This window comes from Octopus sinensis, linkage group LG4, assembly GCF_006345805.1.
Source record: "Octopus sinensis linkage group LG4, ASM634580v1, whole genome shotgun sequence".
NCBI classification, from domain to species: Eukaryota; Metazoa; Mollusca; class Cephalopoda; order Octopoda; family Octopodidae; genus Octopus; species Octopus sinensis.
Window position 1 is genome coordinate 131,890,981 of NC_043000.1, and position 23,463 is coordinate 131,914,443.

A 23,463-nucleotide genomic window follows, 5' to 3' on the forward strand; every position below is an offset into this window, starting at 1 on the left:
CCAACTTGCAGAACACATCAAATAATTCTAAGAGACATATGAACTCTGGTGCCAACAACATGTTATTGAAGTTGTCTGAAGTGATCTCACTGCTGACATTATCCATTGCTGCCCAAGCGGGTTGGAGTAAATGAGCATCGTTCTTCTGTGCCCATTCATAGAAGGCTTTGATTCTCAGACGCTGCATAGCTTCCATGACAATTTTGTCTGTTCGTATGGCGCGATTATATTGCCGACCCTCAAGCACAGCAGGAATTGAACCAGGAGCAATGATACCAGCTTTGATGACTATATCTGACAGTCCTGCATCACCAAACCTCTTTCACAGGATTTCAAGGAACATCATAGTGTGAAAGGTCCCCAATCTGAGGATGACACGGGAGAACACTTCTTGCTTTTTCCATACAATTTCTTGAGCTTTTGCTTACTCAGCAAGGTCCAGTATGATTATAACTTCTTCCTGACCCAATTGTTGTCCCATTTCAACAGACCTCAGGTTGAAGTCAACACAAACCAACACTGCACATATAGACGGTGGGCCAAATAAAAAAGGGCCTTATTTATTGAGATGGTCCCCCCTCCGCTCTGCAACTTTAGTTTATTGGTAACAAATTGTTCCTGGATTTATGTGATGACATTTTCTCTTGTTTGGCTTCCTCGCATTGAAATACATAAAACAAGCCCAAAATGCTCAAAAAACTGCTAAGATTCAAAAGGAGAATTTTTTTCACGATTTATATTATTTTTAAATATAATTAATGAGCTGATAATAAATAAAATAATATTAAGAAAAATAAGGAAGAATGCAAAGAAGGAGAAAGAATACATAAGTATAGAAGATAAAAAATTCTTATAATTTATAACATCAATATAATCCGTTCATCCCGGCGCTATACTCCTGAGAAGAAATAAGAATTTCAGTTTTTTAATTAACAGTTAAATGCCTCTAATTTTGGCTTTTCACTGAAACAAGGGTAAAATAATTACCTAATTATGGGTCGAAACCATATATGAAAATTCATTTCTTGAATGGTATTAAATAAATTAGTTATTACTTTTTAATTGCAAGTTAAATTTTCTTTTATAAAATATAATACCATTAAGGATTAATATAATCATATCTAGATTAAAAGTCTATTGCTTATTTGGTTTCAGCCACTTAATAAAATTAATAAAATTACCGAGATTTTTATCGAAATCATCCATTTTGGCCTTATTGAGGATGGGGTAGGAAATTGCTTATAATATCATTATTATTGAAGATAGCAGACTCAAATTTCATATGGAATAGTAGAAATACACAGTAAATACAACTATTTTGTTTAACTTAATGAATATTAAATTAATTGCAAAAAAAAAAGGAATGAAAGTCAATATACTGTGACAAAACATTAAAAAATGGGTGTTTTTTCAGACAAATTAGTGAGATTTTCCAATTTTGGGCAATGAGAAGATAAAAAATTCACCATGGGTATGGTAAAGAGGTATATTTCCTTCATTTCAGTGACATCTAGGGCATTAAAAGACAAATATTTCCAATGGTTACCTGTGTATCACATATTTCCACTTTTTATAGCCTTGTAGTGTTACGCTTAGTGAAATACATCCTCTCTCTCTGAGATATATAATACAAATATGAATATAGCAGATAACAGATAGCTTTCGGCCCCTTAGGCCTAGCTATGTCTTATTAAATAAAGGGATTTTAACCCATAGTCAACGAAAGGTCATATCAAACTCTTGTATGGTGATGTCTATAAAGAATTAGATCTCTTGTGGAACACCTGATTCGCTTGAAGCACATGAAGAGCAGGTTTATGAAACAATGCAAAAGTGTTCTTCAATTCATTAAAGACTATGGATCTTATGAAACTAGTCACACTCAACACCTCATAAAATCATTATTATGCTCAGAAACAAAGAGTGGATCATGCAACATTGGAGAGAACTGTTATTCACAAAACCCATTAATCCTCCCACTGTAAATACTGCAATCTTGGAAACGGTTAACCAGAGATTAATTTAAAAAAAAAATTCCTGTGGCTCTTTCCACAGAGATAGCTACATGCATTAGCATATGTAACTAGCTACTGGGTTGTTTTTGATCCCCTAACAGATATAAGTGTATCAAGTTGTATTCTCATCCCTCTGATATAGATGTGAAATCTGGATGCTTTACAAAAATCTCCGCAAGCAACTTGAAAATTCTGTGATCAAGCATGGGCTTCAGGTGGCAGGACCAGTGGTCCATTTGGCTCCTGAGGGTCCAGCAAACATTTTTGCAGTCCATGTAACGAAATAGTAGATCCACAATACTATTTTATGGGGTGCGGTTTAGTTGTGCTCGGATAGACGCTCACTAGGTTAGGTTGGCCTTATATGGATTCAAGCAACAACTACTGCTGAAGGTTAGAACGCGCATTCAAATAGAAAATTAGTTCAGTTGCTGCTAGTACGTTGGATAGTCAACCCCGTTGCTTGAATCTTCTCATTCTATCAGCTTCATCCAGAACATGGTAAGTAACCTGTTCGCTTTCCTGATTATTATGTTCACTGAGTTGACAAGTTATCCTGAGCAACTCTCACTCTTCGTAACCAATTCTTCCCTTGACATTCAAGTTGTTGCTGCAATGAATTTATCCATACCAATTTATCTGGCTTGCGGAATTTGGTCTTTTCAGCAGTACTAGCGTCTATACTATGGGTCCGATTTTTACCTCATAACTTTCAGGGAAATTGATATCTTTTAATGAAGTTTTATAGAAACACCTTTCAAACAGCATAGATTACGATTATAAATAAATTTGTGGGGGAAATGTTTTCCAAAGGGCTGGGAAGAGGACTGTCGGAAAGTTCACATGATCCCTTTTGTTCCCTCATTACTTTTAGGATCTAGTTTAGCACTCGGTCATGAAAACGGAAAAAAAAACAGTCTAATAGGTATACGAAAATGTGTAGAAAATGAACATGAAAACAAGAATTTGCGCAAACAATGGTGGGGTAGATGGGGTGAGGACTTTCGAAAAATTCACACAATCCGATTGTTTCCTTCATAACTTTCAGGAAAGCATTTTCCCCACAAATCAAAATCTATGCCGTTTTAAAGGTGCTTCTGTAAAATTTTATTGAAAGATATTCATTTTGTGCAAATTTTTGTTTTCATATTTGTTTTCTATGCACTTTTTTACACCTAGTAGACTGTTTTTTTCTTTTTCGTTTTGGTGACCGGGTGCTAAACTAGATTCTGAAAGTTATGAGGGGAAAGAAACAGATCGTGTGAACTTTCCGACAGTCCTATCCCCACCCCTTCAGAAACATTTCCCCCCACAAATTACTTTATAATCGTAATCTATGCTATATGAAAGGTGTTTCTGTAAAATTTCATTGAAATTTATCCATTTACCTGAAAGTTATAAGGGAAAAAAATCGGATCATGTGAATTTTCCGAAAGTCCTCACCCACTGATCGTTTGTGTAAATTATTGTTTTCATATCCTTTCACATGCTTAATAAAATCCATAAGACATAAAATATTTTATATAAGAGTGTATAGAGATTTATACACGGAGAGAAGAAACTTAACATGCTGAAAAAGGCAGTTAAATCCAAATCACGAAAAAAAGGAATTCTTAAGTCATTAGAGTGAATAAAAAATTAGTTAACCTTATACTCGAGTTTCCCTTTTAAAGACCAAATAAATCAGTTTGGTATGTGTAGCTTGTCTGTAGGATCACTAAAGATTGCATAATTATGTAACTAATCTTTTACTCTTATGCAGTAAAATTTTCCAATTCTTAGGCTATATATTACACAGTTTAAATTTATTTACTGCTGTGCTTTTCTGACTATGCTCATGCCCTAAGTTTAAATTCATAATGTATAAAGATGGGGCTATCTTGCGCATGTGTTTGCCTCATGTTTTTGGTACGTATTACAGCTACAGAATTATGCATTCTATAGCGAATCTACTGATGAGCTACAGATACCAAATTACTTTGTTTGGTCTTTAATAGCAAAACTCAAGTATAGGGTTATCTAAGTTTTTATTCACTCTAGTGCCTATTAGCTGTGTGCCTTATGAATTCATTTTTTCGTGCTTTGGGTTTAACTGCTCTTTTTAGCATGTAAGAAGTCCTGTCAAGGTTCTTCTCTCCGTGTATAAATCTTTATACATTCTCATACAAAATATTTGGTAAATTTCGATACTTTTACCTATACGATTTTCACCTGGTACGAAGGCCAGTCAGGTGGCACTGGTATTGAGCACGCTCGAATGGTGCTTTTTACGTGCCACTGGCACTGGCATCGGCCGCATATTATATATGCCAGTGCTGGGGTCACGTAAGAAGCACCATTCGAGCGTGCTCGATACCAGTGCCACCTGACTGGCCCCCTGTCGGTGGCACTTAAAAAGCACCCACTACACTCTCTGAGTGGTTGGCGTTAGAAAGGGCATCTAGCTGTAGAAATCTTGCCAGGACAGACTGGAGCCTGGTGCAGTCTCCTGTCTTGCCAGTTCTCAGTCAAACCGTCCAACCTATGACAGCATGGAAAGCAGATGTTAAACGATGATGATGGTGATTGATATATATATATATATATATATATATATATCAAATCGTGCGGGTGAAAGTATCGAAACTTACCAAATATTTTACGTCATATGACTTTTATCAAGCATGGGAACCACTGGTAATCAATATTTTAATCTTATACACTTAACGAATTTACAAATCGCTTAAGTATCGGAGAGCAGGTGTTGTGGTAATTTTTTCCTGTTCCCTGTGGTTGATGATCGTACAACAATGAACATGAAAGCTATTTTCAACATCTTCATGGGAAAACTTTAGTAAACTTAAGTGGACAATGGATAAGGAAAAGACTTACAAGAGGTTCCCACTCGCTGGATTTTATTAATTTCTTCATGCTTTCTGTATTCCATAATGAAAGTAAATCGAATCCGCCTTGTTTTACGGTTTAATATGGTCAAAATTCAATTGGTTTTAATTAAAAAAAAAAAGAAGAATGCTTACAGCACCTAGGATTCCCAAGCGGTCACCCATCTAAGTACTAACTAGGCTCGATGTTGCTTAACTTCGGTGATCGGACGAGAACCGGTGTTTTCAACGTGATATGGCCGTAAGCGTCAGCAACGTGAATTTAAACATATTTATTCTATACTATGATACTAAAACTTCTTATTTTAAGATAAGTTCATTCTTTTAAAATTTTACATACAATTTAAGTCAATCTTTCGTAAACAATTTATGATGTCATGAAGGAGTCTGTGATATTATGTCTCATCTTCTTCACAGAGCTGTACAGTTAAGCACACACACGCACCAACATTTACTCATCATTGTCGTCATATACAAATACCGAAATATTGCCCAATTAAATTTCAAATACATCACGACTTATGAACCTTTCGTAGTCATTGTTAGGGTCATTTGAGTTTTTATTTACCTAGAACACGTTATACAGCAGCAAGTCAGGCTACTACGTTCCTTACACGTTGATCATTAGCAGAAACATTTCACGTTTCGCGTTGTTAATCTCTAGTTTAGCACTCGGTCACAAAGATGAAGAAAAAAAGTGTAATATGTGTTAAATAATGTGTAGTAAACGAATATAAAAAAATATAAATTCTAAAGAGAATGAACTTATTCTAAAATAAAAAGTTTTAGTATCAGTTTATAGAATAAATATAGTAAAATTTACCACTTTGTTGCTTACGGCCATATCACGTTGAAAACACCGGTTCTCGTCCGATCACCGAAGTTAAGCAACATCGAGCCTAGTTAGTACTTAGATGGGTGACCGCTTGGGAACCCTAGGTGCTGTAAGCATACATTTTTTTTCTTTTTTTTAGCCAACGTACGCGCACGACTACCACTGTCAACAAGGTTGATGAATAAAGAACAGCTATACCAGAGGTTCCCACCCGCTCAATTTTGTTAAACTACGGGGTACGACTTGAGAACAGTGGTCCTCTTGCGCGCATTCGCGCTAGCTAGTCATGACTAGTCGAACCTTACTTTGTGTTTTTGTGTTACTTTGTTTTAAAAAAATTTATTTTGTGTTTTATTTACTTTGCTAGGTAGTCGTTGTAAGATCCACTAGTCACGACTAGTTAGCGCGATTATGCGAGTGCGCGCACCGGGACCACTGTTCTCAAGTAGTACCAAGCTACGGGTGCTTTCTGTATTCAATAATGAAAATAAATCGAATCCGCTGTTTTAATGCTTCTTATGGTCAAATTGCAATTAGGTGAAATTAAAAAAAACAGAACGAAATGCTTACAGCACCTAGGGTTCCCAAGCGGTCACCCATCTAAGTACTAACTAGGCTCGATGTTGCTTAACTTCGGTGATCAGACGAGAACCGGTGCTTTCAACGTGATATGGCCGTAAGCATCAAAGTGGTTAATTTTAATATATTTATTCTATAAACTGATAAATAAACTTCTTATTTTAGAATAAGTTGATCCTCATTAAAATATATATTTTTTTACATTCCTTGACAACAGTTTATTTAACATATATTACATTTCATTTTCATTTTTCTTACCGAGTCCTCAACTAGAGATTAACGACGTGAGATGTGAGGTGTTTTCTGGTACAGATCAACGTGTAAGGAACGTAGTTGCCTAACTTGCTGCTGTATAATGTGTTTTAGGTAACTAAAAACTCAAATGACCGTTACAATGAGAAGGAAAATTTCATAAGCCGTAAAAAGACGAAGTTAAATCAGGCAGAGTTTCGGTAGTAGTAAAAAAAAAACAACAAAAAAACAAAAGGTAATGCTTACAGCACCTAGGGTTCCCAAGCGGTCACCCATCTAAGTACTAACTAGGCTCGATGTTGCTTAACTTCGGTGATCGGACGAGAACCGGTGCTTTCAACGTGATATGGCCGTAAGCATCAAAGTGGTTAATTTTAATGTATTTATTCTATAAACTGATACCAAAGGTGAAGTAAATGAAATATAGTGCTACAGATGCTGTCAAGGCGACTTTTTCTTCTTGTTATTTTTACGGTAATTTAAGTTTTTAGGCAATCAATTGGTTTTCATCTCCGAGAAATGCAAGTATTTGTTCGGCAAGTTCTGTATCCAATTTGTATTTGTGTAACGTTTATTTTTTGCATCTGAAAAATGAAAAACACGGTCGCAGCACACACCGACACACTTATTCATTGTCTCTCATTTGCTCGAGGAACATCAACAGTGACACACACACTAACTCACTGATACACACATATATAGATACACATACATAGAAATGAATGGAGAGGAAAAGCGATTGATTGGCAGGAAAAGTAGGTAAGTTGCAATGAAAATGAAGTTAAAGTGCTCGGTAACGCTTCGGTAGTAGTATACGAGAAGAATGATGAGTAGGTGTCGGCGCGAGTGTTTGATTGTTGATCAATGTGAAGCAGATGAAAGATAATGCCACAGACAGAGTGAAGACGTCATAGATTTTTACCGAAAGATTGCTATAAATTGAAAGAAAAATTGTGTTCTTAGAAACGAAATGTTATTATCAGTTTATAGAATAAATAGATTAAAATTTGCTATGTTGTTGCTTACGGCCATATCACGTTGAACACACCGGTTCTCGTCCGATCACCGAAGTTAAGCAACATCGAGCCTAGTTAGTACTTAGATGGGTGACCGCTTGGGAACCCTAGGTGCTGTAAGCATTCCATTACCTTTTTTTTTTTACATTATGAAATCACATCAAATCTGCACAAATGACCACCACCACCGCGATCACATACACCAATCATACACACACGTGTGTGTGTGTATATGTGGCTATATGTCTGACTAATGTGTGTGTGTCTGTATTTATTGTATGTGTGTATAAGTAGTTATATGCTTATATTATCGATTATAGTAACATTTTTCTGTTGAAATCCGTTTTAAGGCGGTCAATAGTTTAATTAAAGATGTGTCTATACATGTATATATATATATATATATATATATATATATATATATATATATATATATATATATATACATGTGTATACATATATATATATATATACACATGTGTATACATTACACATGAAATGTATTTATTTATAAACTTTAAACTGAACTTCAATTGTTTTATGTGATCGCGGTGGTATGGTCATTTGTGCAGATTTGGTGTGATTTCTTTTTTAAAAACAATAATGAATAATGCAAGAATATATTTATTTATAAAGTTTAAACAGAACATGGAATGAAATGTATTTATTTATAAACTTTAAACTGAACTTCCATTGTTTTATAAACGTAACAGCGTGGTGGTACGTAAATAAACGGCGTAAATTAACGAAGGTATAAACCTGACGGAAATACACGAAGTTGACTACTTTCACTTCTGACAGTGCCAGCCAATGAATGGAGACCAAAACCGATTGATTGCCAGGAAAAGTACAGAAGTCGCAATAAAAATGAAGTTTCGGTAGTAGTATATGACAACAATGATGACTAAGCGTCGGTGCGAGTAGCACTAACGCGACAACTATTTCCCTTCCTACATACAGTTATAGAATTAGCAAATCGTTTAAGTGTTGCAGAGAATGTTTTGTAGTATTTGTTCCGCTCCCCTCTGGTTGATGGTCGTACAACAATCGTGACATGAAAGGTACTTTCAATATCTTCACGGGAAAACCCTTAATAAATTTAAGCGGACGTTAAACTACGGGTGCTCTCTGTATTCAATAATGAAGATAAAATGAATCCGCTGTGTTTTAATACTTCTTATGGTCAAATTACAATTCGTTTAAATTAAAAAGAAAAACAGAAGGGAATGCTTACAGCACCTAGGTTTCCCAAGCGGTCACCCATCTAAGTACTAACTAGGCTCGATGTTGCTTAACTTCGGTGATCGGACGAGAACCGGTGCTTTCAACGTGATATGGCCGTAAGCTTTAAAGTGATAAATTTTAATATATTTATTCTATAAACTGATACTAAACCATTTTCATTTTTACGAACACATTTTTCGTTCTTTTAGTTCATATATAATTTGGCAATCTTTCGGTAAAAATACATTATCTTTCATCTTCACAGTGCCAACTTAGCGATCTCGGTAGAAAAAAGCATTATATTTCTCCTTCACAGTACTGAACAGTCAAACACTCGCACCAACACTTACTCATCGTTTACGTCATATACTACTACCTAAGCATTGCCGAGCACTTTAACTTAGATTTTATTTACTTAGCACCCATTATACTACGTTCCTTACACGTTCATTTTTACCAGAAAACATTTCACATTTCGTGCGCCAGTGTTTTACAGGGAATGTTGTTATGACGTTATACGATCGCTACATCAATTGGGTCGGAAAAAAATACCACCAATTATTTACAGATTATACCCAGGATTCTGACATTCAGTAGTTGATGACATAAATAGAGGCGAAAGTGTTCACTACTTTGTGCACGAAATGTGAAATGTCTTCTGGCAAAGATCAACGTGTAAAGGACGTAGTATCATAACTTAATGATGTATAGCGGGTGCTAGATAAATAAAGACTAGTAATCAATAGGTTTTGGTCTCTATTCATTGTCTTTTATTTGTATGTATGTGCATAAATTAAAAGAAATCAAATATTCTGAAGAACAAAATGCTTTAGTATCACAGTGTAGAATAAATATATTAAAATTTACCACTTTGATGCTTACGGCCATATCACGTTGAAAGCACCGGTTCTCGTCCGATCACCGAAGTTAAGCAACATCGAGCCTAGTTAGTACTTAGATGGGTGACCGCTTGGGAACCCTAGGTGCTGTAAGCATTTTTTTCTTCGTTTTTTTTTACGAAGTTTGAATAAATTATATTTTGACTATATAATACAGTAAAACAGCGGATTCAATTTATTTTCGTTATGGAATACAGAAAGGATCCGCAGATTATCAAAATCCAGCGGGTGAGAACCTCATGTAAACCTTTGATGACTGACAGTCGTCCACTTAAGTTTACCGAAGCATCGCCACATACCCTAACCCTAACCCTAACAGAAACCCTAACCACCCCATATATATAAAAAAAACACTTTTTTGAAATGTATTCGGTACTTCTGGAAGTACACTGGTACATATACCGTAAGATCGCCCAAAGTTTTTCTAAGAAGATGTTGAAAATAGCTTTCATGTTCATTGTTGTACGGCCATCAACCATAGAGAACGAATAAATTACTGCAAATCTTGACCTCCGATACTTTTCAAACTCCACCCTTACGAACAATAACTCTGAGCACCTTTTCAAACTCTACCCGTCTAACACCCGTGGATATATTTACAAAGTCAGAAAGCAGCTCAGCTCCCATGACTTTAGGAAACATTTTTTCACGCTGAGAGTTGCTGAAGCATAGAACAAACTGCCGGCATCGGTTGTTAGTTGTCGGAGCACTGCATCCTTCAAAACTTCCATGCTTTCTGAGATTCGCCAACACTACCCCTGATTTCCTCCCCTCCATACACACACAAGCATGTATCTGACTCCTACATTGTTCGCTTTCTAGACATTTGTACATTACTGCATACACTTTATACGCACTTTCTGACAAGTTGTGGTGCACCTGAGCACTGTATACAATAATTTCATTATTATAAACGATTTGTAAATTTGTCAACTATATGAAGGGAGATAATTGTCTCAGTTAAAAAAGGATATCAATTTTTGTTCCGGGACCTGGCAGTGAACTATCTATCTCTTTTAACCTGTGGCATTACAGACGTTTGAAAGGATTCGACCACTAACCGCGAAATGCTTGTCATCGTTGGCAGATTTCCTCACCGAAGTGACAGGTGATACTCGTTAGGGAGCTTGTTTTTCCCAACACCTTAGCCCCGCCACGGCTCCTGGTAATGTTGCTAGGGTGTAGGCTTGCTTCAGTTGTTTCCGTTGAACCTTCTGGTGTGCGATCAATGGAAATATATGATGCTATTTTTTTTTCTTCTATATCTTCTCTTTTAGTCTCTCTCCCCTCTTTCTTTATTCCGCCTTTTCCTTTCCTCTGTCTTTCGTTTCTAAACACTATATCGAATAAAAGAAAGTATCATCTTTGTATTCTTTCACTTGTTTCAGTCATATGACTGCGGCCATGCTGGAACCCCAGGAAAGACTCCCCCTTCCCATTTTCTCCCAAATTGTTTTTTAAAATTTTTCTTGTGGCAAAAACCCACCTTTTCGGATACGGAGATTCCGGAAAATTGCCAAAAATTGGAATTTTGAATTTTTATGCCCCCTACCCCCCTCCAATTTCTTCATTTTTCGCTTTTTTCTGTAACCCTAACCCTAAAACCCCAACCCTAACACTAAGTAGAAAAATTTTGGAAATTTTTGTCAGAATCATAATCTCCGTATTTTACCGCATAGTTTGAAGAAAAAAAATTATGAAAAAAGTTAAAAATGAAGAATATTATGGATGTAATTTCAAAATGCCGATTTTTGCCATTTCTTTCTTTTTTGCAGATTCGTATTCTCCGTAGCCGAAAACGGGGGTTTGTGCAGAACAAAAAATTAAATAAAAAAAGGGGTGTTTTTGGTGGGACACAAAAGGAAGTCTTACGAGCCCCTACTTTGGTCATATGTATACTACATAAGAAAAAAATTAAAATAATTTATTACCAGTGGTTCGCATACTTAATAAAAGTCATAAGACATAAAATATTTGGTAAATTTCGATACTTTTACCTGCACTATTTTCACTAAGAAAGAAAACTCGGATTTTTTTTGCGTGGAATCAAGTACCCTGACTTCTTTAATATGCTGCAAACCCTCCTATTTTATTATTTTTTTTTTTTTCGGAAAAAAGTGGAGGGGGTGAAAACCGGACCCCTCTACCCTGGAATCATTGGAAATATTTTTTTCTTTTTCGTTGAATGAATTACGGTGATCTAATATGCCACAAAACCCTTTGAGTCCGGAAATGGGGTGGGGCGGGGTGGAACCCACGGAAATTTCACCCCCACTCCACTTGGGAAGTACATCCGCATGATTTTCACTAAGAAAAAGGAAAAAAACTCGGATTTTTGCGTGGAATCAAGTACCCTGCCCTCCTAATATGTTGTAAACCCTTTATTTTTGTTCGAAAAAATGTGTGTGTGTGGAGGGAGGAACGGACCCCCATCCCCATCTCCTGGAATCATTGGCATTTTCACCACCCCTCCTCGGAACCCCTTCATTTTGAAATATTTTTTGCTGTTTCATTCTTTGCCCATATGTTTAGAAAACATTTTGCAGAAATACTCTTTCGAGAGAATGTGGATTACATTAGATTGAAAATACAAACAAGGTTGAAAAAAATATTGAAAAGAATAAGTGAAAAATGCAGAGGTCATAGAAGTTAGTGGTAACGACGTCTGTGGAAAAATAAAGAATGATTAGGAATTCATCTAAAAACCACGTAAGAGTTTGTGTATGTGTGTGAAACTAGTAAAAGTATAATATTAAAACAAAACATCTTTTTCAGACCTCTTAAAATCACTGGATATAATATATATAATATATAATAATCTATCTCAGATGGCTGAATAAATTTGGAAAACTAATCCACTTTGCAAATTTTGGCGCCGAAATCGGTAACTGATGCGTTTCATTTTTGTCTGGGAAGAAAGAGATAGAGAAAGGGGAGAGAGAAGAGAGAGAGTGAGTGAGTGACAAAGTTTACCTAAACTTCCAATGGCATAGCAATATATTATATTATATATATCATCATCATCGTTTAACATCTGCTTTCCATGCTGGCATGGGATGGACGGTTTGACTGAGGCTGCACCAGGCTCCAATCTGTTCTGGCAAGGTTTCTACAGTTGGATGCCCTTCCTAACGCCAACCATTCAGACAGAGTAGTGGGTGCTTTTTAAGTGCCACCGGCAGGGGGCCAGCCAGGTGGCACTGGCCTCGAGTACGCTCGAATTGTGCTTTTTACGTGTCCTCGACACTGGCATATATAATATGCGGCCGATACAAGTGCCGGTGGCACGTAAAAAGTACCATTCGAGTGTGATCGATGTCAGTACCACCTGACAGGCCCCCATGCCGGGTGAAAATTGTGTGGGTAAAAGTATCGAAATTTACCAAATATTTTATATAAGAGTGTATAAAAATCTATACAAGGGGAGAAGAAACTTGACAGGACTTCTTACATACTAAAAAGGGCAGTTAAATCCCAAAAACGAAAAAAGGAATTTATAAGGTACACAGCTAATAGGTACTAGAGTGAATAAAAAATTAGATAACCCTATACTCGAGTTTCGCTATTAAAGATCAAACAAAGTAATTTGGTATCTGTAGCTCGTCAGTAGGACCGCTAAAGAATGCAGCTGTAATACGTACCGGAAACGCGTGGCAAACGCATGCGCAAGTCAACCCCATCTTTATACATTATGTTGACTCAGTTCTACTTCTTTATTGCAGAGTCTTTGATCAGATTCCTCCTTATAATGCCATCAACGCATCGAAATCGTATTCGAATCTTATAAACTGCTTTGAATGTTATTTTAGCAAGTTTAAATCGATTTCTTTTGTGCTGCAAACCATTTAACATTTTTGAGGCACCCCAATCCATTGATCCTCTAAGTACGTGCTGATTTTGCTTAATGGTCAATCAAGCGTTGGTTCCTGCAAATTAAAGTGTGAATGACATTCGCCACAATGTTTCGGCGTGATTTCGTCTCCTCGGTATCTATCCCCAATACAATCATTAATAAAATGCACAAGTGTGTTGTAGAGATGGCGTTATATATGTGTTCTTGAATCAAAGTACGTGCGTGTGTGCGTGTCAGATGCGGGGTGAGTTAAAATGTAAGTGAAATCAACGTACCTGATCTGGCAGAATAGAGACACGAAAAAATTGCGTTTGGTAATTAAAATGTGCTTGTATTGAGAATAGCTGTACGAAATTAAAAAAAAGACTCTTTTCGCTCTAGTTGAGTTCTGATTGTAGAAAAATCAGCTAGCTCGGTCCATTTTTCATTCCAGTGAAAGAGAGGAAGAGGACGTTTAAGTTCCGCTCCACTTTATATAGTCAGCACCTGTCTCAGATATACTGCTTTATAACAATTTAAATATACTGATGACGTACGGTGACTAAACTGAACAAAAAATCACCAAACGGCATGAGGGTTGCTACAGAATAGAGATATTCAAAATAAGTCAACCATGATATATTTTAAACACGGAATTATCAGCCACTAAACCGATTATTATCTGTGGTCTACACTAGTATTCTACCTATAAATGGATAACCATATTTTGTTCGCTCTCTAACCTCAACAATATGATTGTTCGTGTTGAGCGTATCTTGCGAGCGATATTTTCTTTTTACACTGAACGTATTTTCCAGAATACACCACATCTAACTAGCGGATAATTTGTCAGCTATGCCATTAGGGTGTCGATGTACTTTTCGTCTCTGATTTTCAGGTTCTGTACATAAAGGAAACTTTCTCTCTCTCACTCTCACAGCCTCTCTCTCTTTTTCACTCACTCTCTCTCTGCCAGCAAAAGGCTTCTTCGTTCGTCCCCTTGTGTGGTTGATTTCCTGTATAGTATTCTGTTATTTTCTCGTTTTGTAACTAATTGTACTTTTTGTACATGTATTTTTATTTTTGCAGTTTTATTGTTTGTCTATGCCAGAAAAAAGGCTTTTTCGTTCGTCCTCTTGTGTTTGTTTTTGTACATGTATTTTAATTTTGCAGTCTTATTGTTACGTCTTGTTTGTGTTCGTACTCATTGTGCCCCGCTGCTTGAAATTTTATTTTAATTCTCTCGCAGGAAGGCCTATTGGATTAGTGTTCTGTTATGCCTTCGAAACATGCCTGACTCCTCTAGCGACAGCTGATGACGGGGGTTTTGTCCTTGTGTAGCTCGTCCTGTATTTGTTTTTCGTTTTACGTTTTCTTGTTTTTGTTTTTTGGCTTTTTCCGTTTCTACGTCTTATTGTGATGTCCTGTACTCCCGTATAATTATTTATATCTGCATGTATATATACATGTAGATGTAGGTACGTACATATATGTTTGTATGTATGCATATATTTTTATTTATCTCCTATATATATATATATATATATATATATATATATATATATATATATATATGTATATATATATATATATATACATGTATATATATTTATATATGAGGATAATATCGATATTTAAGTGTCGAAATTATCAAGTGGCCAGCATGAAAGAAATACCTTACAAAGGTAAAAAAATTTTTAACAATTAAAAATGAGGGTGTCTAAAAGACACCAACATGCCGAGATAGCAGTCGAAACTCTGACTATAAAACCACGTTAAATGTTCATATCGCACCATGAGGTAAAGCGGAGGGACAAAACATACAAGCAAAAATTATTGAATAATTCAAGATCCAAGGATTTCTGGTTCTGCTTTAGATAAGCTTTACCGTCATCAATTGAATATATCAAGGGTACATAAATACAGATATATATATGCACAGCAAACGATATACTTACATATACGAGCGTCGTACATACATACATATGCACATATGGACACAGCCAGTTTGAATCGCCCGCCAAATCACCGCATAAGTACGACATGGTTAAAATAAGCACCGCAGTGAATATAATAGCGAATTATATAAATTTATATATGAGGATAATATCGATATTTAAGTGTCGAAATTATCAAGTGGCCAGCATGAAAGAAATACCTTACAAAGGTAAAAAAATTTTTAACAATTAAAAATGAGGGTGTCTAAAAGACACCAACATGCCGAGATAGCAGTCGAAACTCTGACTATAAAACCACGTTAAATGTTCATATCGCACCATGAGGTAAAGCGGAGGGACAAAACATACAAGCAAAAATTATTGAATAATTCAAGATCCAAGGATTTCTGGTTCTGCTTTAGATAAGCTTTACCGTCATCAATTGAATATATCAAGGGTACATAAATACAGATATATATATGCACAGCAAACGATATACTTTTGTGAATAACAGTTCTCTCCAATGTTCCATGATCCACTCTTTGTTTCTGAACATAATAATGATGTTACGAGGTGTTGAGTGGAACTAGTTTCGTGAAATCCATAGACTTTAATGAATTGAAGAACACTTTTGAATTGCTTCATAAAGCTGCTCCTCATCTCTGGTCCAAGCAAACCAGCTGTTCCGCAAGAGCTCTAATTCTTTACATGTATATATATATATCTGATTCTTTACATGTATATATATATATATCTGATTCATTTCACTTAGTCGTATGTAGATGAGACACAGATCACCATTCTGCGATGACAAGGACACTGACGAACAACTGTACAAGTTTCATTTGCTTTTAGTGCAGGCACCACGTCATCACATGGATCTAGAGAAACATGTTTTCCTTCTTATCCTTTTCGTAGCCTTGCATACACATACACTTCTCGGGACAGGTATTTTTTCTGCGTGACTATATTTTCACGTTTAGTAGTTTGCTGTCACATATTACTAGTGTGTGTGTGTGTGTGTGTATGTGTGTGTGTGCGCGCGCATCCGCGAGTGTGTGTTTGTGCGCATATGCGTTTATATCTGTCTGTGCGCGCGTTCGTGTGTGTATATATGTGAGTGTTTTGCTGTTAGAATTGATTGTTTGGGATATCAAAGGAGTTGTTTTTTTTTTGTTTTTTATTGTTTCTGTTCCAATAGGAATTTTGTACATTAAAGAGCCGCACCTGCATTCACGATTCTCTACGTAGATTTATCTTTTAAGCTTTGTTCTCATGGCACATTAATTAGCTCTATATAGAGAGTACGACTTTAGCTTTCTTGAACAGACAAATAGGCTTTCATATTGTCTTTGTATCTCTATTTTGATCGACCAGATATAGAATATATGGCGGAGTCTGCAGGGTTCTCCCATGTCGATGTAACCAATGCAGCGTAGCAGAGCCTCCAATGACATAGCCTCAAGATTGGCTCTGTCCAACGATTCCAAATTTTCCACCTGGTCCTGCCACCCGAAACCCATGCTCAATCGCAGAATTTTCAAGTTGCTTGAGGAGATTTTTGCAGAGCATCCAGATTTCATATCCATATAGGAGGGATGAGAGCACCACTTGATACACTGATATCCGTTACGGGATAGAAAACAACCCCAGTAGCTAGTTACATATGCAAATGCATGTAGCTATCTCTGTGGAAAGAGACACTAGGAGATATGACACTTCCAAGGGAGCTAAAGCACGTAATTTATTTTTAAAATTACTCTCGTGTCAACCGTTTCCGAGATTGCAGTATTTACAGCGGGAGGATTGATAACTTTTGTGAATAACAGTTCTCTCCAATGTTCCATGATCCACTTTTTGTTTCTGACATAATAATGATGTTACGAGGTGTTGAGTGGAACTAGTTTCGTGAAATCCATAGACTTTAATGAATTGAAGAACACTTTTGAATTGCTTCATAAAGCTGCTCCTCATCTCTGGTCCAAGCAAACCAGCTGTTCCGCAAGAGCTCTAATTCTTTATACGCTCTACTATAGAAGTGTTTGAAGTGTCTTTCCTTTGACTTCGATTTACAATCCCTTTGCCATTTTATAAGTCCCGTCAGTTTTCCCCTCTTATCGCCAGGCCCCAAGCATATACAGACTTATATGCGAGACTCTAAAGTGCTGTCCGGGGTACACCGCTCTCCTCACGCCTCCAAGCTACGCTACAAGCCTCACGTTGCAGCAGGCATCCATGTTACTTGGAATAGAAAGCAACATGAGTCATCACTCACACCTCTACCTTAATGATGAATAGCATGCAACTTGAATTCTCACAATCTCTTAAGTACTAGACTTCGCTGCCATTAAATAGCTCACCGACTAAATGCGTATTTTCAACATAGCAAAGTCAGTATCATAAAAGCTCTCCTTCTTCTTTATCAGGAAGAGAAATTACTTCGGTTTCCGGCATTTGATATAATTCTGCTGCTACACAAGGACATCCGAGAACGCAACCAAAGAACGGCCAGCCAGCCGATGGTATGTAGTCCCTAGCCATTACAACATGCTTGAACCTATAGATTTTATACGTGTTGGCCTCTCCTTCTTTGCCTTTTCTATCAATTCTACACTGTCTTCTGATCTCGGACATGACTCACTAGTTTCTTCATCCATCATCACTCATACAGTGTCCATCTGCTAATTCCACTCATATTACAACATCTAATCACTTTCTTTTCAGAACGTCATCTGCTTCGAAGTTTTTCTTTATGCACCTTTTTTTTTTAATTCAAAAATGTTTAGTAGGACGTTAACATCAGGAATCTTACCGACACTAAAGGTGTGTGAAAGCCGTGAGACCTACTCTTTACGTAACAAGCATATGGATTTTTTGTCTTTTAAAGTTATACATTATATTTATTGGACGAAATAAATCGCAGAGGATTTGTGGTATTTGTTTTCGTTCTGACTGGTTGATGGCCGTACTCAACATTGACATGAAATCATTTTAAACATATTTATGGAAAAAATTTAACAAACATTAGTGGACGATTATCACTGTCAACGTGATTCATGAATAAAGAACAGCCACACCAGAAGCCATCACGTACAGGATTTTATTAATTTGCGGTTGAGTTCTGTATTCAGTAATGAATATAAATCAAATCCGCTCTGTTTTAAAGTTTCATATCACAATTAGTTTAAATTAAACAAAAAAAATTTCAAATCACAATTAGTTTAAATTAAACAAAAAAAAAAAAAAGAATTTAACTGTTAAGGTATTTATTCTAAACACCGATACTACAGTTTTTTGTTTTAGGATAAGGTCATTTCCTTAAAATTTATAGGATATTTTCCTTTTGTTTTTTACAATAAGTTGATCTGGCACAGATCAACGTGTAAGGAACGTAGTTGCCTAACTTGCTGCTGTATAATGTGTTTTAGGTAACTAAAAACTCAAATGACCGTTACAATGAGAAGGAAAATTTCATAAGCCGTAAAAAGACGAAGTTAAATCAGGCAGAGTTTCGGTAGTAGTAAAAAAAAAACAACAAAAAAACAAAAGGTAATGCTTACAGCACCTAGGGTTCCCAAGCGGTCACCCATCTAAGTACTAACTAGGCTCGATGTTGTTTAACTTCGGTGATCGAACGAGAACCGGTGCTTTCAACGTGATATGGCCGTAAGCATCAAAGTGGTAAATTTTAATATATTTATTCTATAAACTGATAAATAAACTTCTTATTTTAGAATAAGTTGATCCTCATTAAAATATATATTTTTTTACATTCCTTGACAACAGTTTATTTAACATATATTACATTTCATTTTCATTTTTCTCACCGAGTCCTCAACTAGAGATTAACGACGTGAGATGTGAGGTGTTTCTGGTACAGATCAACGTGTAAGGAACGTAGTTGCCTAACTTGCTGCTGTATAATGTGTTTTAGGTAACTAAAAACTCAAATGACCGTTACAATGAGAAGGAAAATTTCATAAGCCGTAAAAAGACGAAGTTAAATCAGGCAGAGTTTCGGTAGTAGTAAAAAAAAAACAACAAAAGGTAATGCTTACAGCACCTAGGGTTCCCAAGCGGTCACCCATCTAAGTACTAACTAGGCTCGATGTTGCTTAACTTCGGTGATCGAACGAGAACCGGTGCTTTCAACGTGATATGGCCGTAAGCATCAAAGTGGTAAATTTTAATAAATAAACTTCTTATTTTAGAATAAGTTGATCCTCATTAAAATATATATTTTTTTACATTCCTTGACAACAGTTTATTTAACATATATTACATTTCATTTTCATTTTTCTCACCGAGTCCTCAACTAGAGATTAACGACGTGAGATGTGAGGTGTTTTCTGGTACAGATCAACGTGTAAGGAACGTAGTTGCCTAACTTGCTGCTGTATAATGTGTTTTAGGTAACTAAAAACTCAAATGACCGTTACAATGAGAAGGAAAATTTCATAAGCCGTAAAAAGACGAAGTTAAATCAGGCAGAGTTTCGGTAGTAGTAAAAAAAAAAACAACAAAAGGTAATGCTTACAGCACCTAGGGTTCCCAAGCGGTCACCCATCTAAGTACTAACTAGGCTCGATGTTGCTTAACTTCGGTGATCGAACGAGAACCGGTGCTTTCAACGTGATATGGCCGTAAGCATCAAAGTGGTAAATTTTAATATATTTATTCTATAAACTGATAAATAAACTTCTTATTTTAGAATAAGTTGATCCTCATTAAAATATATATTTTTTTACATTCCTTGACAACAGTTTATTTAACATATATTACATTTCATTTTCATTTTTCTCACCGAGTCCTCAACTAGAGATTAACGACGTGAGATGTGAGGTGTTTTCTGGTACAGATCAACGTGTAAGGAACGTAGTTGCCTAACTTGCTGCTGTATAATGTGTTTTAGGTAACTAAAAACTCAAATGACCGTTACAATGAGAAGGAAAATTTCATAAGCCGTAAAAAGACGAAGTTAAATCAGGCAGAGTTTCGGTAGTAGTAAAAAAAAAACAACAAAAAACAAAAGGTAATGCTTACAGCACCTAGGGTTCCCAAGCGGTCACCCATCTAAGTACTAACTAGGCTCGATGTTGCTTAACTTCGGTGATCGAACGAGAACCGGTGCTTTCAACGTGATATGGCCGTAAGCATCAAAGTGGTAAATTTTAATATATTTATTCTATAAACTGATAAATAAACTTCTTATTTTAGAATAAGTTGATCCTCATTAAAATATATATTTTTTTACATTCCTTGACAACAGTTTATTTAACATATATTACATTTCATTTTCATTTTTCTCACCGAGTCCTCAACTAGAGATTAACGACGTGAGATGTGAGGTGTTTTCTGGTACAGATCAACGTGTAAGGAACGTAGTTGCCTAACTTGCTGCTGTATAATGTGTTTTAGGTAACTAAAAACTCAAATGACCGTTACAATGAGAAGGAAAATTTCATAAGCCGTAAAAAGACGAAGTTAAATCAGGCAGAGTTTCGGTAGTAGTAAAAAAAAACAACAAAAGGTAATGCTTACAGCACCTAGGGTTCCCAAGCGGTCACCCATCTAAGTACTAACTAGGCTCGATGTTGCTTAACTTCGGTGATCGAACGAGAACCGGTGCTTTCAACGTGATATGGCCGTAAGCATCAAAGTGGTAAATTTTAATAAATAAACTTCTTATTTTAGAATAAGTTGATCCTCATTAAAATATATATTTTTTTACATTCCTTGACAACAGTTTATTTAACATATATTACATTTCATTTTCATTTTTCTCACCGAGTCCTCAACTAGAGATTAACGACGTGAGATGTGAGGTGTTTTCTGGTACAGATCAACGTGTAAGGAACGTAGTTGCCTAACTTGCTGCTGTATAATGTGTTTTAGGTAACTAAAAACTCAAATGACCGTTACAATGAGAAGGAAAATTTCATAAGCCGTAAAAAGACGAAGTTAAATCAGGCAGAGTTTCGGTAGTAGTAAAAAAAAACAACAAAAAAACAAAAGGTAATGCTTACAGCACCTAGGGTTCCCAAGCGGTCACCCATCTAAGTACTAACTAGGCTCGATGTTGCTTAACTTCGGTGATCGAACGAGAACCGGTGCTTTCAACGTGATATGGCCGTAAGCATCAAAGTGGTAAATTTTAATATATTTATTCTATAAACTGATAAATAAACTTCTTATTTTAGAATAAGTTGATCCTCATTAAAATATATATTTTTTTACATTCCTTGACAACAGTTTATTTAACATATATTACATTTCATTTTCATTTTTCTCACCGAGTCCTCAACTAGAGATTAACGACGTGAGATGTGAGGTGTTTTCTGGTACAGATCAACGTGTAAGGAACGTAGTTGCCTAACTTGCTGCTGTATAATGTGTTTTAGGTAACTAAAAACTCAAATGACCGTTACAATGAGAAGGAAAATTTCATAAGCCGTAAAAAGACGAAGTTAAATCAGGCAGAGTTTCGGTAGTAGTAAAAAAAAAACAAAAAAACAAAAGGTAATGCTTACAGCACCTAGGGTTCCCAAGCGGTCACCCATCTAAGTACTAACTAGGCTCGATGTTGCTTAACTTCGGTGATCGAACGAGAACCGGTGCTTTCAACGTGATATGGCCGTAAGCATCAAAGTGGTAAATTTTAATATATTTATTCTATAAACTGATAAATAAACTTCTTATTTTAGAATAAGTTGATCCTCATTAAAATATATATTTTTTTACATTCCTTGACAACAGTTTATTTAACATATATTACATTTCATTTTCATTTTTCTCACCGAGTCCTCAACTAGAGATTAACGACGTGAGATGTGAGGTGTTTTCTGGTACAGATCAACGTGTAAGGAACGTAGTTGCCTAACTTGCTGCTGTATAATGTGTTTTAGGTAACTAAAAACTCAAATGACCGTTACAATGAGAAGGAAAATTTCATAAGCCGTAAAAAGACGAAGTTAAATCAGGCAGAGTTTCGGTAGTAGTAAAAAAAAAACAACAAAAGGTAATGCTTACAGCACCTAGGGTTCCCAAGCGGTCACCCATCTAAGTACTAACTAGGCTCGATGTTGCTTAACTTCGGTGATCGAACGAGAACCGGTGCTTTCAACGTGATATGGCCGTAAGCATCAAAGTGGTAAATTTTAATATATTTATTCTATAAACTGATAAATAAACTTCTTATTTTAGAATAAGTTGATCCTCATTAAAATATATATTTTTTTACATTCCTTGACAACAGTTTATTTAACATATATTACATTTCATTTTCATTTTTCTCACCGAGTCCTCAACTAGAGATTAACGACGTGAGATGTGAGGTGTTTTCTGGTACAGATCAACGTGTAAGGAACGTAGTTGCCTAACTTGCTGCTGTATAATGTGTTTTAGGTAACTAAAAACTCAAATGACCGTTACAATGAGAAGGAAAATTTCATAAGCCGTAAAAAGACGAAGTTAAATCAGGCAGAGTTTCGGTAGTAGTAAAAAAAAAAACAACAAAAGGTAATGCTTACAGCACCTAGGGTTCCCAAGCGGTCACCCATCTAAGTACTAACTAGGCTCGATGTTGCTTAACTTCGGTGATCGAACGAGAACCGGTGCTTTCAACGTGATATGGCCGTAAGCATCAAAGTGGTAAATTTTAATATATTTATTCTATAAACTGATAAATAAACTTCTTATTTTAGAATAAGTTGATCCTCATTAAAATATATATTTTTTTACATTCCTTGACAACAGTTTATTTAACATATATTACATTTCATTTTCATTTTTCTCACCGAGTCCTCAACTAGAGATTAACGACGTGAGATGTGAGGTGTTTTCTGGTACAGATCAACGTGTAAGGAACGTAGTTGCCTAACTTGCTGCTGTATAATGTGTTTTAGGTAACTAAAAACTCAAATGACCGTTACAATGAGAAGGAAAATTTCATAAGCCGTAAAAAGACGAAGTTAAATCAGGCAGAGTTTCGGT

General features: G+C 35.9%; 1 long non-coding RNA gene and 16 other non-coding genes across 18 annotated transcripts; 4 read left to right on the top strand and 13 right to left on the bottom strand.

Moving 5' to 3' along the window:
* Positions 1–5,025: 5,025 nt before the first annotated feature.
* On the bottom strand, positions 5,026–5,144 carry LOC115211205. The gene has a single exon (XR_003881527.1). It is a non-coding gene; the product is annotated as a 5S ribosomal RNA (ribosomal RNA).
* Positions 5,145–5,729: 585 nt separating this feature from the next.
* LOC115211393 lies at positions 5,730–5,848 on the top strand. Its single transcript, XR_003881652.1, has one exon. It is a non-coding gene; the product is annotated as a 5S ribosomal RNA (ribosomal RNA).
* A 447-nt stretch (positions 5,849–6,295) lies between these two features.
* Positions 6,296–6,414, bottom strand: LOC115211402. Its single transcript, XR_003881661.1, has one exon. It is a non-coding gene; the product is annotated as a 5S ribosomal RNA (ribosomal RNA).
* A 388-nt stretch (positions 6,415–6,802) lies between these two features.
* LOC115211265 lies at positions 6,803–6,921 on the bottom strand. The gene has a single exon (XR_003881565.1). It is a non-coding gene; the product is annotated as a 5S ribosomal RNA (ribosomal RNA).
* A 206-nt stretch (positions 6,922–7,127) lies between these two features.
* Positions 7,128–18,394, top strand: LOC118763136. 2 transcript variants are annotated; one of them, XR_004998892.1, is made up of 3 exons: positions 7,128–7,322; positions 17,898–17,993; positions 18,258–18,394. It is a non-coding gene; the product is annotated as an uncharacterized LOC118763136 (long non-coding RNA). The 2 variants fall into 2 exon arrangements; XR_004998891.1 differs by having other exon boundaries at positions 18,196–18,390.
* Positions 7,584–7,702, top strand: LOC115211189. Its single transcript, XR_003881511.1, has one exon. It is a non-coding gene; the product is annotated as a 5S ribosomal RNA (ribosomal RNA).
* Positions 8,807–8,925, bottom strand: LOC115211217. Its single transcript, XR_003881538.1, has one exon. It is a non-coding gene; the product is annotated as a 5S ribosomal RNA (ribosomal RNA).
* On the top strand, positions 9,680–9,798 carry LOC115211277. Its single transcript, XR_003881566.1, has one exon. It is a non-coding gene; the product is annotated as a 5S ribosomal RNA (ribosomal RNA).
* Positions 18,395–19,024: 630 nt separating the features above from the next.
* On the bottom strand, positions 19,025–19,143 carry LOC115211192. The gene has a single exon (XR_003881514.1). It is a non-coding gene; the product is annotated as a 5S ribosomal RNA (ribosomal RNA).
* Positions 19,144–19,522: 379 nt separating this feature from the next.
* On the bottom strand, positions 19,523–19,641 carry LOC115211405. Its single transcript, XR_003881664.1, has one exon. It is a non-coding gene; the product is annotated as a 5S ribosomal RNA (ribosomal RNA).
* Positions 19,642–20,001: 360 nt separating this feature from the next.
* Positions 20,002–20,120, bottom strand: LOC115211406. The gene has a single exon (XR_003881665.1). It is a non-coding gene; the product is annotated as a 5S ribosomal RNA (ribosomal RNA).
* Positions 20,121–20,507: 387 nt separating this feature from the next.
* On the bottom strand, positions 20,508–20,626 carry LOC115211407. The gene has a single exon (XR_003881666.1). It is a non-coding gene; the product is annotated as a 5S ribosomal RNA (ribosomal RNA).
* Positions 20,627–21,005: 379 nt separating this feature from the next.
* LOC115211408 lies at positions 21,006–21,124 on the bottom strand. Its single transcript, XR_003881667.1, has one exon. It is a non-coding gene; the product is annotated as a 5S ribosomal RNA (ribosomal RNA).
* A 366-nt stretch (positions 21,125–21,490) lies between these two features.
* Positions 21,491–21,609, bottom strand: LOC115211142. The gene has a single exon (XR_003881467.1). It is a non-coding gene; the product is annotated as a 5S ribosomal RNA (ribosomal RNA).
* A 385-nt stretch (positions 21,610–21,994) lies between these two features.
* Positions 21,995–22,113, bottom strand: LOC115211144. The gene has a single exon (XR_003881468.1). It is a non-coding gene; the product is annotated as a 5S ribosomal RNA (ribosomal RNA).
* Positions 22,114–22,493: 380 nt separating this feature from the next.
* On the bottom strand, positions 22,494–22,612 carry LOC115211145. Its single transcript, XR_003881469.1, has one exon. It is a non-coding gene; the product is annotated as a 5S ribosomal RNA (ribosomal RNA).
* Positions 22,613–22,993: 381 nt separating this feature from the next.
* Positions 22,994–23,112, bottom strand: LOC115211146. Its single transcript, XR_003881470.1, has one exon. It is a non-coding gene; the product is annotated as a 5S ribosomal RNA (ribosomal RNA).
* Positions 23,113–23,463: the final 351 nt, after the last annotated feature.